We start from the raw sequence: 16,072 nt of genomic DNA, 5'->3' as shown, positions 1-16,072 counted from the left end.
GCCTTGCGCGTCGAAACAAACGCTTCGAGTGTATTGTACACACGTGTGACTTGCACCCAGTGCGCGTATCTTTGTTTTTTTTTTTTTTTTTTGTTTTTTTTTTCAATTCCGGGTGTGCCTTTTTTGTACGGAGCTTTTTTACGGAGCTTTTTTACGAAAACTGGAAGCTGGAAGGGTCGGAGGAAGTGTTTTTTTTTGCGGTTGTCCTAGTAGCGAGGGTAGGTAAGTTTCAATCATATTCACTCTTTTGCAAATGGTTGTTTGCATCGAGAAATTAAAAAACCCACGTTTTTTTTAATTCCAAGTTGGTGTAAAAAACAAGATTTACTTTCGTGTATAATATTGTAAGCAATAACACGATACTGCTTAAGCTTTGATAGTCCAGTTATCTAACGCATGTCTTTCGGAATATCCGCTACGTAATTGTGTCTATTGTTGCCTAAGTCCGTCGCTGATTGCTATTTTTTTCAGCGCAAAAGAGCTTGCAGTGCTTAGCTGTTTCTCGTGTTGTTTCGTAGCGATGGACTCTCTTATTTTCGACGTCTTTTTTGGACGAGGATGTTTTTTCTCGTCTTCATTAAACGTTGAAATCGAGCATACTTTCAACGCAAAAGTCGAACGATGATTAATATATTAGAAATAATAACGAGGCATTCACAAATCGTCAATGTAAGCTTTGAACACCGTACGCGATTCTTCCTCTGTTTAATTCGTGGTATGATTAGTTTTATTATTTTTTGAAAAAAGGGACTTTCTCACATAAATTTAATTATGCTTGATATTGAAAAACTTTCAATCCCATCAAAATCAAAAGTGATTGATTCACTCACACGTTGGAGATACCCTATACACCATATATTATCTCCTGCTATACCTCAAGTCAAAACCAAAGTATCCGGTGATTAAGCATTTTCCAAGTCCAATGACCTTAAGGCATATCAAATATTACCTTGCACCGGAAAAATAGTTGATGATTCATTTACGTACACGTATACGTAAACCCCTTAAAAAAAGAAAGTTGATGCTTTTTATTATTTTACGCTCCTGTTATAAGGAAATAATTAGCACAGGCTGAAAAATCCACTCACTCTCGGCCCTCAATTATTAATGCATTGCGTGCGTCAGTACTTACATGTCATCGTGGGACGGTCCGATACAAGCAAGAGAGGAGCGATGTATACGTACTATATGCTTGCGATTTATTGTCAACTCTGGTATACACGTATGGTTGATAATGCGCTATCGCCTCTTCGTTTCCGCGTTTCTCCGCATTTCACTTACCGACACCTCGTGCTCGAGCGAAAATCATAATAATACTAATAATAATAATATTTATAACGTCCGTCGTTTGACTTTCGATTGTAATAATTTATTTGTTCGCAGCCACATTCACTGAACTGAGCGAATCGAATTCAATCAGTGAGTAATTATGTGTTGCATGTAAAAAAAAAAAAAAAAATTGATTGGCTTTGATTTATTTGGTTTTTGTTGAAAACGGAGCACGTTTCAATCGTCAATGTAACTTTTCACACTTCATGCTCGAGAAGCCCATTCAAAACACGAGGCTTAAAAGACCATGCGGGTATTGTTCGGAGCAACTCGTATCCTGTGTGTATATACATAAGTAGTACACGTGTCGTGGTCAGTGTGCATCGATATGTATACCTACACATGTCGTGTTGATGTAGCACCTCGTTATTGTACGTATACCAGAGTTTTCAAGGATCTTCATTGCAGGAAACTATAGGCTCATTGTCGTTCGATTGCGAAATCGTAGATGATTCAGCTGTTAAAACCTGCGTTTAATTTTCTCTTTCGAAGCTGTATTTATTTATTTGTTTTTTTTTTTGTTCAACTATTGAATCGATATTTCCAAGTTACAGTCTTCTGAGAAATAACAATTCATGTTTGCAATGATGCACGCAAAGACCAACTATATACAACTGTTTAAAAGAAATTCAACGAAGCTTTCCATATGTACAACGTATACGTACATACCGATATTCTTTAAAAATTGCCAATTTCATTTCGATTAATTTAAAAATGTCTGTGGATTAACCACGTAAACTGGAATTGTTGTAGTAAAGCTTATTATTGAATAAAAAAAAATATTTAGTAATGATAATATACTAATGACGCTCACTCTTTCAATCGAATCACTTTGTACTTTTCCCTAGAATTCAGGAAAAAAAAAAAAAAAAAAAAAAAACCCAGCCGAATGAGTAATTGATCTAAGAGATAAAAGCCGCTCGCCGTGCACTTAAATGGCCAACCCGCTTTTAGCCAATCGTGAAAAGTTGTAAATGAACGAGCCAAATAAATTAATAACATCTCTTCAAAAATTCACACTCTACAAACTGCATTAAATCGTTCGACGGAATCATCACTCGCTGCCCCACGATTGCCTGCAATGATTCTCCTTAACTATACGTGCGGCGAACCTCGATGATCGTTCAAGGTGCATGATTTCCTTAAACGGACCGGCCCGTGTTGTCTATGAGCGAAAGAATTAGTCAGAGCAAGTAGACCAGAGTTGAGAGATGAGAACAATCAGATATCAATCTCCCTTGGTGCGAATAGATAAGCATTTCATATAATGTTAAACTCCTCTACAGTACAAATCGTACGTCTGCGTAGCGAGAAAACCCACGCCCATAAGCGTCGATCGCGTGTTTGTGAGATCGGCAAAAAAAGCACGCATATTGGCTCTTTTGGAGCAGCGGTCAAGGCTACTGACTTCCACGTACAGGTTGGCGCACGAAAAACAAAATCGTGGCCACGGATGGTAACCGACACGCTCGAGCTTCTTTTCGCTTTGTGTACAAATATACAAATAAAGCTGTTTTTCTTCTTATGGACCAAATAATCAAGTATATAATCACTTTCATACGCAGCACAAGACAAACTTGACTTTTTATGCTAATAATTATTTTTACCCCGTCAAATAGTAATGTAATGCGTCCAACTACTTTTATTTTTAAATAAAAGCCACTGTGTACTGATAATGCCTGAAAACGATCTCGGTGATCCTTTTTAAAATGTACAATTAAATAATATTAAATGTTTTGTTCAGAGATTTTTTTAAAGTCAAAAAAATGTATCCAGTTGCTAACTAAAAGTTTTGTTTCATTACCCTTGATTTAAAGACTTCTATCTGATTAAAACATATTTTTACCATCGGCAAATAGATTTTCATGGTATCAATAAGTTTATTAAGCACGTGGTATGGATTGAAAAAAAAAAAATTGCAAAAATTTGGGTGCGCACGACCGCGCTTGAGCCAGGTATTAGCTGACCTGTCATCCCTAGTAGTTGTTATTACAATCTTCTAACACCCTAGTAAGGCTCCTGGCTCAGTTTCCCTATCCTACTTTCTATCTGACCTTACAACCCCTCAATGTGCTACTTATGATTCTACCTTAGATCTAGGATTAACTCTACCTTATTTCTATTTTTCTTATTCTATCTTACACCTATTTTTTTATTCTACGTTATTTCTAATTATTATTCTAATTATTCTACCTTAAGATCTACTCTTATTGTTCTACCTTACATCTAGTCTTACTACTCTACCTTAAATCTACGATTTTTAATTCTACATTAAAATCTATTTGCTTACTGACTAAGGCTTATAGATTAATTAATTTCTACCCAACACCGCTTAAAAACTAGGTCGAAGGTCAGCCGCGAACCCGGACCCCCTGGCAACTCAATATCTGATAGTTAAAGCTTTCATACGCATTTAACCACGCAGCTACTGAGCTCTTGCTGTCCGGCTTGTTTAATAGTAAATTTCAATCATTAGTTTGGTATAGATAAAAAAATGCCTGTAAGTGAGATACTTGTGTATGTGTTGATTGCTTGGCGTATCGGTAAGTATATCTATATGCCCGACCAACTTGACTGTAATCGGTTATACAGATATACTGATATCATGCGAGGCCCACATAGTTATCAAATTTCTCGTTGGAGAGCGCCGTTTTTGCAACGCGATTGAGACCCAGCTGACACATAATGATGTGCATTTCTTATTTATTTGTTAAAGAAAATGAATCTTGAAATTTACCAAAAACTGGCGCCTCACGTGTTTTGTTGGTATAGCAAGTGCATTTGTCGGTCAGCTGGATCCCTCCGTGTGTTGAGTATACCTATACGTACATAATTACTATTATATATTATCATAACAACTCGCCGCGACGCTGCGCTGGTATATAGATATACAAAACTCGATGGAAATCTGACCGACCGACTGAAAAATGCTAATGATACTAATTACCAGATCAGATTATGTTCATCACTAATTATTTTTCCACACTATAGATGGCATATAAGCTTTGCTTTGATAAGTATAAGCTCACTTGTAAAATAATAAAAAGCGTTGTTCTGCACACAGGATATTGTATTGTGGTCGTTGTGAACGATGACGGTTAATCAAGTCCGAAAGAGGCTGTTTCGAATCAAATGTACGTGTATGTGTATACACGACGAGGCTTGAGCACGTGTCCATTGTAATGTGTACTTACGCGCCTCCGCTGTCCATCCATACCTACATATTTATATGTAGTTGTAATTACTACACTCATCAAGATCGAAAGTTGTTGTTGTTGATTCTATGCTATACTGAGCAAAAAAGTTTGGACAAAGCGAGGGATCCCATTCGGCTGGGCCGAGGCTGATTTCGATTATAATTTGTTAGCTGCTGCTTTTATTGCAGTTTAATTAACGCGGAGAAATTTCTCGATGGTTTTAATTGATTCGAGAGAGCCCGCGTCCAAAGCTATATTCTGTGTGTACTTTCGACAGTTACCGACGTTTTAACAACTTTCAGCCTGATGTACTTTCGATCTCGAATCGTTTCGAGCAAAATTATCAGAGTTTACACTATCCACTGTTGGGCCACATTAGATCTTGCATGTATAGGAATTCCATGGCTCGGTATATCGTTTTATTTTTTTTATTGGTAACACCTGGGGACGTGTACGTTTATCGAAGATAATTTTTCAATCAACCCGAGGTCGGCCGAGAATTTAATCATCACTGTTTCGCGTTGCATGCAAAATCAGAGCCAATCCCCATCCGATCGGCATGTGCTGGCAAGTAGGTCAAACGCTGAGGGTTTGCCGAATTGTAGACGACAAAATTCAATAATCAATTTGCCGTGTATGTATGCACGAAATCTTATTCAGTGTGCCTAAAATGAGCTTAAATGAGGCTGTATCATCAGCAAATGTATAATTATTCGGCTTTATATCAATGGAACGATTGTTGCATTAAACTTCATTTACTTTATTTTATTAAAAAAGTAAATTAAAAAAAATGGATATAAATCTACTTTTAGTTGGTTTTTAATTTCATAAAAAAAAAAGAAAAGAAAAAAAAATTCGGTGCAACAGACCCATCGAGGAATAGAACGCGGGAGAGTCCGCTAGCACGTATATGTACAAAAGAAAAGTGTAACCGCAAAAATCAGAGGGGGAAAAAATACACCGTCGAGGGGTTGGAAGGGGAATAGAATTGCAAGACGAGCGGATGCGCGGAGTCACGATACATGTATCCGATGCCCTGCACTCACGTGAGAAAAAAACGTCCATGCTTTTCTGACCGTGACGTTAAAATGTATACATAACACATGCACACGCGTGTATCCAATGCGTAAGTTAAAGAGATACTTACGGGTGGTGTATAGGGCTCGGTCGAAAAGGGGGATATATAAACAATACAGCAATGCTGGACGACGTTTTGGGCTTTTATGTTTATCGTTCACGCGTGTCTTTGATCCCCGCGGCTTATCCGCGTGATAAATTAATCTACCGTACGGTCATACTCTCTGCTTTCGAGCGTTTGATCGGCAATTCGTTTAATCGCTTCGAAGAATAAGAGTCCTGGTACATTCACTTTTTTATCGCGTGACTTGGGGAAAAGAAAAATGAAAAAAATAATTAAATTCTGTTTTTTTTTTTTTTTTTTTAATAAAGCAATGCGTATACAAATAAAAATAATCGCATGACGCTGGTAAGGTGCATCGAAGGGGCCATCACTGCGCACTCGAGAGACATACAGAGAGTCTGTCCAATCGGTATAAATAAATGCGGTGCCAAGTGCTTTTCTTTCTCTACTTTTTATGTTTTTTATTTTTTCAAAGCATCTGCTGCTGTACGTACGGTTGCCTGGATGTTAATCGGCTTTGCGGGAAACGACCGATTTCCACCCAACGACAACAGTACACAGCTTTCGTATACAGATACAGAGCGGATATTAATAAATCTCGGGTATCCCTCGAAACACAGACTCTTTTTTTTTTTTTTTTTTTTTTTCATTCCCTTCCTCCTCCTTTCCCCATTATATTCCCTCGTCGACGCCAACTCTCCGTTCTCTTATTATTGTCCCGGCGATTTTTCTTTCTCTCTTTTTTTATCTTTCCAACTCTGCCGTACACGTACATATATAGTTTAATCATACACCGAGAGCAGCAGTGAATTTCAATCAAACGGCTCGTTTTCGCACTTCAAAGCTCTTCCATAACGCGGTTTTCCTTTCTCTGCACCCCGACACTCTGCTGAAGCAATTATTTTTTTCCCATACCGAGTCTCGTTCAAATGCTTTTTCGAAAGTATTTTATTTTATTTTTTTTTTCAACGCAATGGCAAAAAAAATGAAACCCAACAATACTACGTGTGTCGCTCACACGCACACACGGCTTGTCGGACGCTGCACGCGCACAGTAGCAGCTCGGGCTACTCTTTGGCATCGCTATCTCCCGAATCCTTATCTTTGACAAAGAGACACCGAGATAAACATCAGCCCAACGAAGGGGACACGTGGACAGAAGCCGATAAGCCGACCGGAGCCGAGTACTCAGAGACGCATACCTTGTAATATACACACGCAGCACGTACACACCTATACCTAATTCCTGCTGCGATGAGCTGCGGCGTAATTGAGAGCTCCATCCCATGTGTATGTATACGTATACTGTACATATATATAGCAACTTGGGAGCATCTCGCCGCGTGCCTCGAGCTACGACGGCATGCCCCCTGCTTGGTTAGCATCAGCGGCAGAATGTGTTGTATACAATATGATGCCTCCGTATCTATGTAACCGGCGAGTTGGGGTCCTGTCCTCTCTGTTGTTCCTGTCATTTGTAAAAAAAAAAAAAAAGTGCGCTTCGTGACTTTTTTGTCCGAGCCAAGCTCGTGTGGCTTTTTTTTTATTGGCATGACGCTTCACTGGTGATAAATAAGTAATTGGTAACAGAGCGTGTGTGGAGCTCGCCCGAAGAGGGTGGTGTGCAGAAATTCGCGTCGACGGAGGATGGCGGAGAATCATAAAAGCCAAATCGAATCGCGAAGAGCCCCACATCTATACGGGGAGGCGGGAGAAGAGTGTAGTAGACGAAAACGAATGTGAGACCATATATATATATATATATATATATATATATATATATATATATATGCACGCTTACGAGCGCGAGGAGATTCAATAGAGATCTTTCAGCGAAGTCTGCACATACCAGTACGTAAATACAGTCAGCGTCTCATAAAAAGCCATATAATACGGAGCGAGAGATTATAAATATGCGCCGACATGTTGCACGTGGATAAAAAAAAAAAAAAATTTATGTACATGTTCTATGTGGATGTCATATCGGTGGTTCTTTTTGTTTCGGATTTTTTTTTTCTTTCTTTTTTTTTACTCGTGCACGTATCGGGTGCTTTTATACGAGTTCGAATGAGAGAAAAAGTAGGCCGTTTGATCACAGTATAGATGTACCTATACGTGTATTACGAGCCATCTAATCGCCGTCCGGAAACTAGCGCGACTCTACCACTATAATACACTAGTGTGCACTTCCTCCCGAATTGAAATTCTAGCATTCCGCGTTTTGCACGTCACGTATAGAAGAGCTGGAAGAGACCAGCAGATATTCCGTCTTTCCTCAGTCCGTTGGATATATTACTTGTCTAATGATCTAACTGTCGTCGGTGAGTTCATTTCCGACATGGTCGATTAGGCGATGTGTTTTGTCGTATATGCGTACAGGTGCGTGATGCATTTACGATTTTCAGAAAAAAAAAAAAAAATAAAAAATAATCGGGAGTTCATTAGTACCTTGGTTTTTCTACCTCGACTAAGAAAAGAAAAGCTATCATCGTACAGTGTCTTTCTCATGAGTAAGATTTGTAGGTTTTTTTCTCTCTCGATAGTCCAACAGTTAAGTAATGCCAAGCACTACTTCTAAAGTATATGTTATTTATATTCCAGTATACTTAGCTGCTGTCACAAATGTTTTTGTGTATCCACGTTGAACGATCTAACGGATATCTCCAGGGTCACATGTATCACGCGAACAGTATAATCGATAGATATTTCTTTGCCCTTTTCTCGCCCGAAATTTGTTGCTGGCGAGCTTCATCTGTTGCGACATATTTTTGTTTGTTTTTTTATTCAGACAGCAATAAGACTCTACTCGAGTGGACAAAATACCGATAACAACGTGAAATTGTGCAAAACTCGCGCAGCTGTGATGGCTCGACACTCGTAAAATAAATTAAATACGCTATACCTTATACGATACACGCCCCCGTCTGTCTCGATATGAGATTTGACGCAACAAAACGAATAATTGCCCCATCGTTCGTTTCCACGCGAGAAGCGCATTACTTCTCCACATCCACGTTTATTATTATAATTATGATACGCTTGCGTGGGTATACCAATATCACACCTATACCTATATGAGGAAGCGTGCACAAAGTGTCTTTCATTTCTCATGGTAAAAAAAAAAAAAAAAAAAAAATATGCGTGCAACTCTATCGAGCTATTTTTATCGCGCACAGGTGTGTGTGTGTGGCCATATATGCACCTATTCCCTCAAAATTCATCCACCTCAGGGTATCGGTACAGGTTGGTGCGAGCAGGTAAAATGAATATATGTATATATGTATGGTCGGCTGACCGAGTGACACGAAATCGGCAACGGGGCACAAAGTAAAAGTGTACCTTCATACAAGCCACTCCTCCCATCAGTTTTGCACGTTTGCATGACAGCATCATCGTATACGTCCTCCCCTCTCATACGTATGTATATGTACACATATGTGCGCCCACTAATTAATTTGGCCGAGCGTTAACGGGGACGGGATTGTGGGAAAAAAAAAAAAAAAAAATTGGATGGCAGAAGAACGACTCCTCGAAGAAGTCGACCGAAAACACGCCATATTTAGCCATACGGTAGTCCACGCACTGTGTGGCGCGTAAAAGGCTACAACGGCGATGCTGGGGCCCCTATACCCTCGATTCCGGCACATGTATATTTTATTTGTGTGCACGAGCATATACGTATACCGATTCACTTGACGTGTCGTACATGCATACGTATATATATATATATGTGCATTTTTATGTGCGTGCGCGAGAGCGCGTTGGGGATATACCCATGCGTGCGTGTACTTATATATTTCGTATGTGTATACGCAACTGCAGCTTGGGTCACGCCTCCGTGGTTGCATACATGCATATATATTATATACACGAGTGTGGCTTTTGCTGCGTTATTTTATCGCCAGGGACTTTTTTACGTTGCACCTCCTACTTACTTGCACAATCCGTGCGGGAATTGATTGCAACGACGGCTTGTTATTTTCCAAAGAAATTTTCTAGTACCAGAAGGCTCAATTGTTTGGCTACTATAGTATTTTATTCATTCTCGTTTATTATTGTTTCAACTTCTCTCCGATGATTCTACATCAATGCGAAATCCCGTGATAATAGCATTGTCTTTGAATTCATCATCAAAGTATCGTTTTACAATAAATGGCTTTAGAATAAATGGGTGGGGAGGAGGGATAACAATTATTATTTCATCCCACCCGTAACTCGTACATAAAAAGAAGAGACGCCCAAAAGAGGATACATGGCAATTAACTCTACCACAATAAACTTATCGGAGCCAAAAAAAAAATTGGCTAAACCACAGTTTTTTTTTTGTTTTTGTTTAACCTTGTTGATTATCTTTGCAACGGAGTATATAATTATATTGATGCGGTGCACGAATATTACCCTACACGGTGCAACTATAAGCTGTAAAAGCAACAATGTATGTGATGACTGCCGGCGCCACTTGGTGTGCGGCCACGATAAAAAAAAAAAAAAAAAAAAAAAAGAAAAGCTCAAGCTTTAGAGTCGCGTGCCCATGTATGTATATGTATATAACATACCTATACCTCATACCATTCGTAATCATCGGCTATTCGTCATAATTATTGTCCTCGCACGCACCTATACCCATTGATACGTCCTGTAACTCGGCAGATTTTTTTTTATTCTCTCCAGCTCCGCTGCAGCGACGCCGAAACGTTACGGTCGACAGACTCCGTACATAGCCACCCACATGCATACGCCGTATCATTACCGTCGCTGGGTATATATAGTTACCACGTGCTCTTGCCCGTGAATCCTCGATCCCCGATCAGCTGGTGATGCTTAACCGATTGATTTCTCTCGCTCGGCTGGCGCTCGAGTCGGAATACTTAAACACGCGCGTTTGAACAAGTAGCTCAACTGCTGGCCTTTATCCGGACAATTGGCTGCCCATCGAGAAACACTCGATTACCCGCTCCATTTGTAAAACGGACCTCCCCTCATCGCGCGCGAACACAACCCACACCCTTTTTTTCTACATGTATACAAGATGATATTTATACGTGTACGTGCACAGCGAGCGCTTCCTCATCGGGCCACTTTGTTAAATTTTCATCGCAGCCGGAAAGCACTTTGCCCGATGTGTATACTCTGCAACTGCACACCTCGCTGCGCGCTATGCCACTTAGACACCGGCGCCCTTTGCGAGAGATCAATACGAGCTGAATGATGCATCGGGTATGACTCCAAATTGGGAGTGCCTATTCCCGGAACGAGAGGATAACAAATAAAAAATAAAAAAGTTGAAAGTTCATTTCCGGGTGCGTGCTTGCAAGCTCGCCTATCGCTCGTTGCCGAGTGGAGTGTCTATACGGGTATGTAGCATCAGGCACACGTGAAACTGTACCATCAGTCGAAGGAGGATTCGTGTTGGTGCCGCACTGTCTGGATCTGCTGCGTTCGCTGGAAACTAAATCTCGTTCGTTAAAGGGCTAGATACGTGGGTAATTACATTGACTGAGCTTTTCGCGCGCGTGTGACGTCAAAGGCAAATTTCACGCTGCACTGCACAACCAACGTAATTATGCATATGCACGAGTAGTGTGTACACATATATATAAGCATCCTTACTTGGCTAGGTGTCCCTGTTTTTTTGCTCGTTTTCGCTTATAAGTACCCCTCCGAGTCGCGTCAAAGTTGAACTATACGGACCCTCGCTCGAAGCAGGAGGGACTGCTTTGTGTACCTAACGTGCCGTGTGAACCCTTGGTATGCGTAACGTTTATTGGTGTGATATGTTGTTGTTTTTTTTTTGTCTTGGGAATATTTAAGCGCTCAGAGGAGACATGGTACGTGCGATTCACGGCAGAGGTATTTTTCGATCGGCCGGGACGAAGGACTCCTCCTCCCCTGCAAGAATCCACTTCCAGTGTTACATCAATTAAATCGTCCGACCATAGCTGTACGTTTTATAAAAATAAACTATCGTTTATTCCACGTGTCACTGCTCGTCAAAGCTTCCAAGGCTGATTTTCCGATTCCCGGAGGCTAGATAATTATTTATACTTGAGCCCGAGCACATTATAAATACAAGTACATGGAAGAAAAAAAAAAAAGACTCGAAGCCGATGTCAAGAGCATATCGGAGACGTTTATTTTTAAAAATATCTAAGTTTTTGTTGTATAATACCTGTGTGGACTTATATACATTAATATTTGCTAAAAACTTTGAAGCCATCAGTTTAGTATCGTTGATAAGTTTGTTATTTAGCAGCGTGCGCGTGCAGGCGCAATAATCGTCCGGATTTTCGACTGTAACAACAGTAAGTGGTTGCTTTTGCTGCGCAACAATGAACGAACGAATGGACGAATGAATGAACGGTTGGCTGAATAAAAGTGAAAAAGATCAGAGGAGACGAAGGTAACGAAAGAAGAGGGCATATTATGTGTATAGAGGTGCGGAGAGTACGCGGGAGAAAGTGTAGCGTCGTCGATTGGATAATCGTCGGAAACTGTGGGCGAGAATATAATGGACGGCTATTAAAGCTCCCTTTCCATTCCAGCAAATCAATCGTGTACCGTACCCTAAGTGTATACCCTCCACTGCGTGTACACAAATTTAATGCTACTGATTAAAAAAAAAAAATTGTTGCCTATGTTGGCTGGTTCGTTATTAGCTAACATAATGTAACCGCAAGGATCCCTCCTCTGTTCTCTACTTTACGGGGTTGGGTTGATTGCCACACGAGCGTAGGATAATTTTATCCGGAGAGTTATAGTCTGTACGATGTACTTTGTATACATAGTGTACATACGTGATGGATAAGCTTATTTCGAACTGGTTTTCGAGATTACAAGTACGCAAACAGGAGCAGCAAAAACACACGGTGACATCCGCCCCGTAGCTGCTTAATACACTACACGTTTTTACGCGTGTTGTCCTGCTCGCAATAACTCGACGAAATTAAAGTTTTTTCGCATATTATAGACATAGTAGACAAACTATTCACGATAACTAGTAGATAGGTAATAACAGTAATAAAGTTATTTTTACAAAATAAACGACAATTACAATGGGCGACTGGGTGAAGGGCAGATTTATTTCGAATGACGAGGTGTATTTGAAAAGGGTACTACTCCATTGGTAGCTTGACAAACAAATCATCGATCTTGATCAGTACCAACGTAAGCTAGCTCCTTTTTCTCTTGTTTTCAATTCATGTGGCAGCGTTTGATTCGCTCCTCTTTTCATCGGGATAGCGAAATTCACTGGAAATCCCATCGGCGAAAAATAACCTGCACCAGCTCATTCGCAGAAGAAAAGTGTCATCTGCCCAGGTTACATGTATACATGTCTTTTAAGCTCTCTTGGCATCGGGGAGTAGATGTCCGTTTATTTTGGAGAACTTTGTCATTGCTACCGTACTCGCACTCGAGAGTTGCGATGAGTCAGACACGAGACTTACTATTACTCTACGCCACTGCGAGAGAAACGATAGTGTGGATGTGCGTTCCAAAGTGACATACGAGGCGCGCAAAAACGACCGCACGTAACGGCCGCAAGCTGTATATACTTACATACTTACACCCTTGGCTCCCTATCGCGTGCGAGCTTCGATTACGCGTACGCGTAATTACATTGCGTTTTGACTAATGATCCACTAATGACAAACATTTTAAAAACCCTAGAAGATTATAGTTTGCGAAAAACTCCGTGGTACCCGTACAGGAATGTAATTCAAGTGGGCAGATGACACGTATACATCCAAAGGGCCGTCGCGACTAAATCCGTCCTCTCCCATAAATCTCCCCCCGGAGTTCATCGTTCGCTCGCTAAACTACTTCGGGAGGCAAAACGGATAGAGACGAGCCCTCCCCGTCCCTCCTCGGGGTGACCGCTGCGACGTACACCGGGGAGCTTGCGCGGATCGTTACATGCTCGAAGATCACGGCGTGCCAGTCTGCCTCGCTCGTGCCAAAATAACTTTGTCGCTACGTTGATTCCGCACCACCGTGTGTTAGCGACCGGATATGGCTCTCCTGTCGGCATTAATAGCCCTTGAGCTTGCGCAAGCTCATCTGCCCATCGGAGGGGTTCGAAAAATCCCGCGCTCCAGGAAGGGGCATATCATCTCGCAGCGCCATCTTTCCGAGGGGGTTGAAGAGATCGGCGGGGCTGCGTGCATTGATTTTTGCCAACAGGCGGAACAAGGGGGTCGTATAGAGGGGGGGGGATAGATATCTGCACGCGCTGCTCGACCAAACGGGGGATATCGTGCGCGCTGGCTGTGGGGCTGAGGGGGGGGGGGTTTGGCTAAACTTGCGCTGGATAAACGTCCCATCGGCAGTGCCAGCAGCAACCCCGTGCCGAACGTCATGGCCGTCGTGGTTCAGGTGACGCTGAGATGCTGCTCGGCCGCGAGTTAATGTTCCTTGAAAACAGAGCGCCGTGGGCTGCAGTTGGTGGCTGATGGAGATGCTGTGCCGTCGAGTCGCGAATGACCAGAGGTATACACTCACCAAGTGGAAATTAAATTAGGCGCAGATTGTCATGGTTTTAGTTATTGTCGGGAGGAGGTCTTTCTTAGGAGCCAGAAGGTGACGCACACGAAGGTTTTCTCCGTCCTTGTGTTCATATATATAGAGAATTAATCCCACGCGACTCCTCGAGATTTATCAAAGTGTCATGTGCAGTTGGCAAATTTAGCGTGCAAGTATTTGCGCGTGCACGGGGGTAGGAGGGCGAATGAAAACATATCGCGGAGGTCGCCGACACCGTCGCCAATGTATACACCCACAAAAGTACTTACAGTCCCCAAAGTGTCGTAAAGCCCCAGCAACTGATGCACCTCGCTGTGGCTATGCCCACGCACTTGTCGTGACTCTGTTGATCCCTTTGCACCCTCCGCGCGTGTACTTTGCTTTTCGTCGTCCCCTTTTTGCCTCCCCCCCGCCCATTCGTGTCTGGCTGCAGCACTTTTCAAACAACGCAAAGAGCAAACGTCGCGACGTATCATATGGTACGTAGGTATATGTACTTGGTATGTACTGATGCAGGACACGCGCTTTCGCGCAGTACGCCATGTATATAATATGTACAGCTACATAAATGCACCGTGAAAGTAATTCGCGCCTGGAGTAAACGGAGAAAGAAGAAAAATAAATCAAAATACAACGACACTAGACTCGAACGTGCTCCCGTTATTCCATCGTTAATTCGATAGCTTCACAAGAGCCTCGAGGAGTGTTTTTTTTTTTTTTTTTTCGAAAATGCATGCAAAGAGCGCGTGGGAGGGGGTGATCCCTCGCAGGGAGAGAGCCTCAAGATTTTTATCGCACACAGATTAAAATGCGTGTCATATAGGTGTGAGCTTGAGCGTCGAGGGCCCTATAGGGCGCTCTGGTGCCTTTATATACGTGCACACATTTTCGAGTACTGAAGACGCTCTATAGTGTATGTGTGTGTACGTATTGTTAAAGGGGTAGGTATATTGGTACACCGGACGAGGCGAATCTTTCCCCGGCCATTGAGCGAGCTTTTTTTTTTTTTTTTTTTCCTCGCTTCTACGCTTACATTGCCTCGTTTCGGTGGACAATGAGGGATGGGTTTAGAAGTTAGCGGGTGTATTCGTTGCTTTGAGAGGGGTGTGATGCATTTTTAACGCGATCGCCAGATATGGCTTTGAAGACGGTAGACGCATTGCCTCGGGGCAAAGTGATTTTTCATTAGGGTTTATTTACTGTACACCGTCACGGGACTCGGGTTGAATATTCATGAGGTTGCTAGGTGTCGCGGGGCTCGGGTGGAAATTAATTGAGACTGACACTGTGGGGTGCAAAAAAAAAATGAAAAATGTTGGAGTCTGCAAATGAGTGTATAATTTGGTTTGATTGTTTGGGATTTTTATTGGACATCCAATGGAGAATCGATAGCACGTACGTGAATGATGCAATTTGTCGAGCAAAACGACGGAATCGCGTCCAAGTGGAAAAATCATTTGTACGCGTAAACGTATACATGTTTCCCGCGGGATAAAGGGCGATATTGACTTTCACTCGAGCTTCATTTGAATTTTACTCCTCGAGTGGGAGGTCGCGAGGTGTATTATTACCTTGAGACAGGCGACGGTCGTTATGCACAGGTTGGCGGGAACGTAGCGCGTGCATGTCGTCTCGTCATTTGCGTGTCTCTTCTTTTTTTTTTTTTTTTTTCCTGATTCACCCGAGTAGGACAGGTTTGCCCATTGCTTTTTATTTCATGCGTATATCAATTTAATATGGATTTTCCAACCACCCTCTGCATTACCTTTGGTCTTGAATTCCCATCCCTTAGATATTAAGCTATCGAATAGATTCAACAGGGTATCCCAGAGTTGAGAGAAAACCTATTCTTGAGGGGAAAATACTTTCGCCAGTGCTCGGAATC

The 16,072-nt window shown here is 41.8% G+C and overlaps 1 protein-coding gene across 3 annotated transcripts in view; it reads left to right on the top strand.

Annotated features, from left to right (window-relative positions):
* The window catches only part of LOC106642839 (CYFIP-related Rac1 interactor B), a 76,558-nt gene that overhangs the window by 54,564 nt on the left and 5,922 nt on the right, over positions 1-16,072 (top strand). The window contains exon 1 of one of the 3 annotated variants that reach the window (XM_014357728.2): positions 41-222. The exons of 1 other annotated variant lie outside the window; for it this stretch is intronic. The gene's annotated coding sequence lies outside the window, so the exon portion shown is untranslated. Of the gene's footprint in view, positions 1-40; positions 223-14,068; positions 14,155-16,072 lie in introns of those variants that run through there. One more of the 3 variants, XM_014357730.2, reaches the window with a different exon arrangement.

The sequence above is a fragment of the Copidosoma floridanum genome, unplaced genomic scaffold (genome assembly GCF_036245765.1).
Source record: "Copidosoma floridanum isolate Cflo_tuat_1 unplaced genomic scaffold, Cflo_Japanese_pri ptg000007l, whole genome shotgun sequence".
Lineage (NCBI taxonomy): Eukaryota > Metazoa > Arthropoda > Insecta > Hymenoptera > Encyrtidae > Copidosoma > Copidosoma floridanum.
This window is presented reverse-complemented; position numbering and strand designations above follow the sequence as displayed.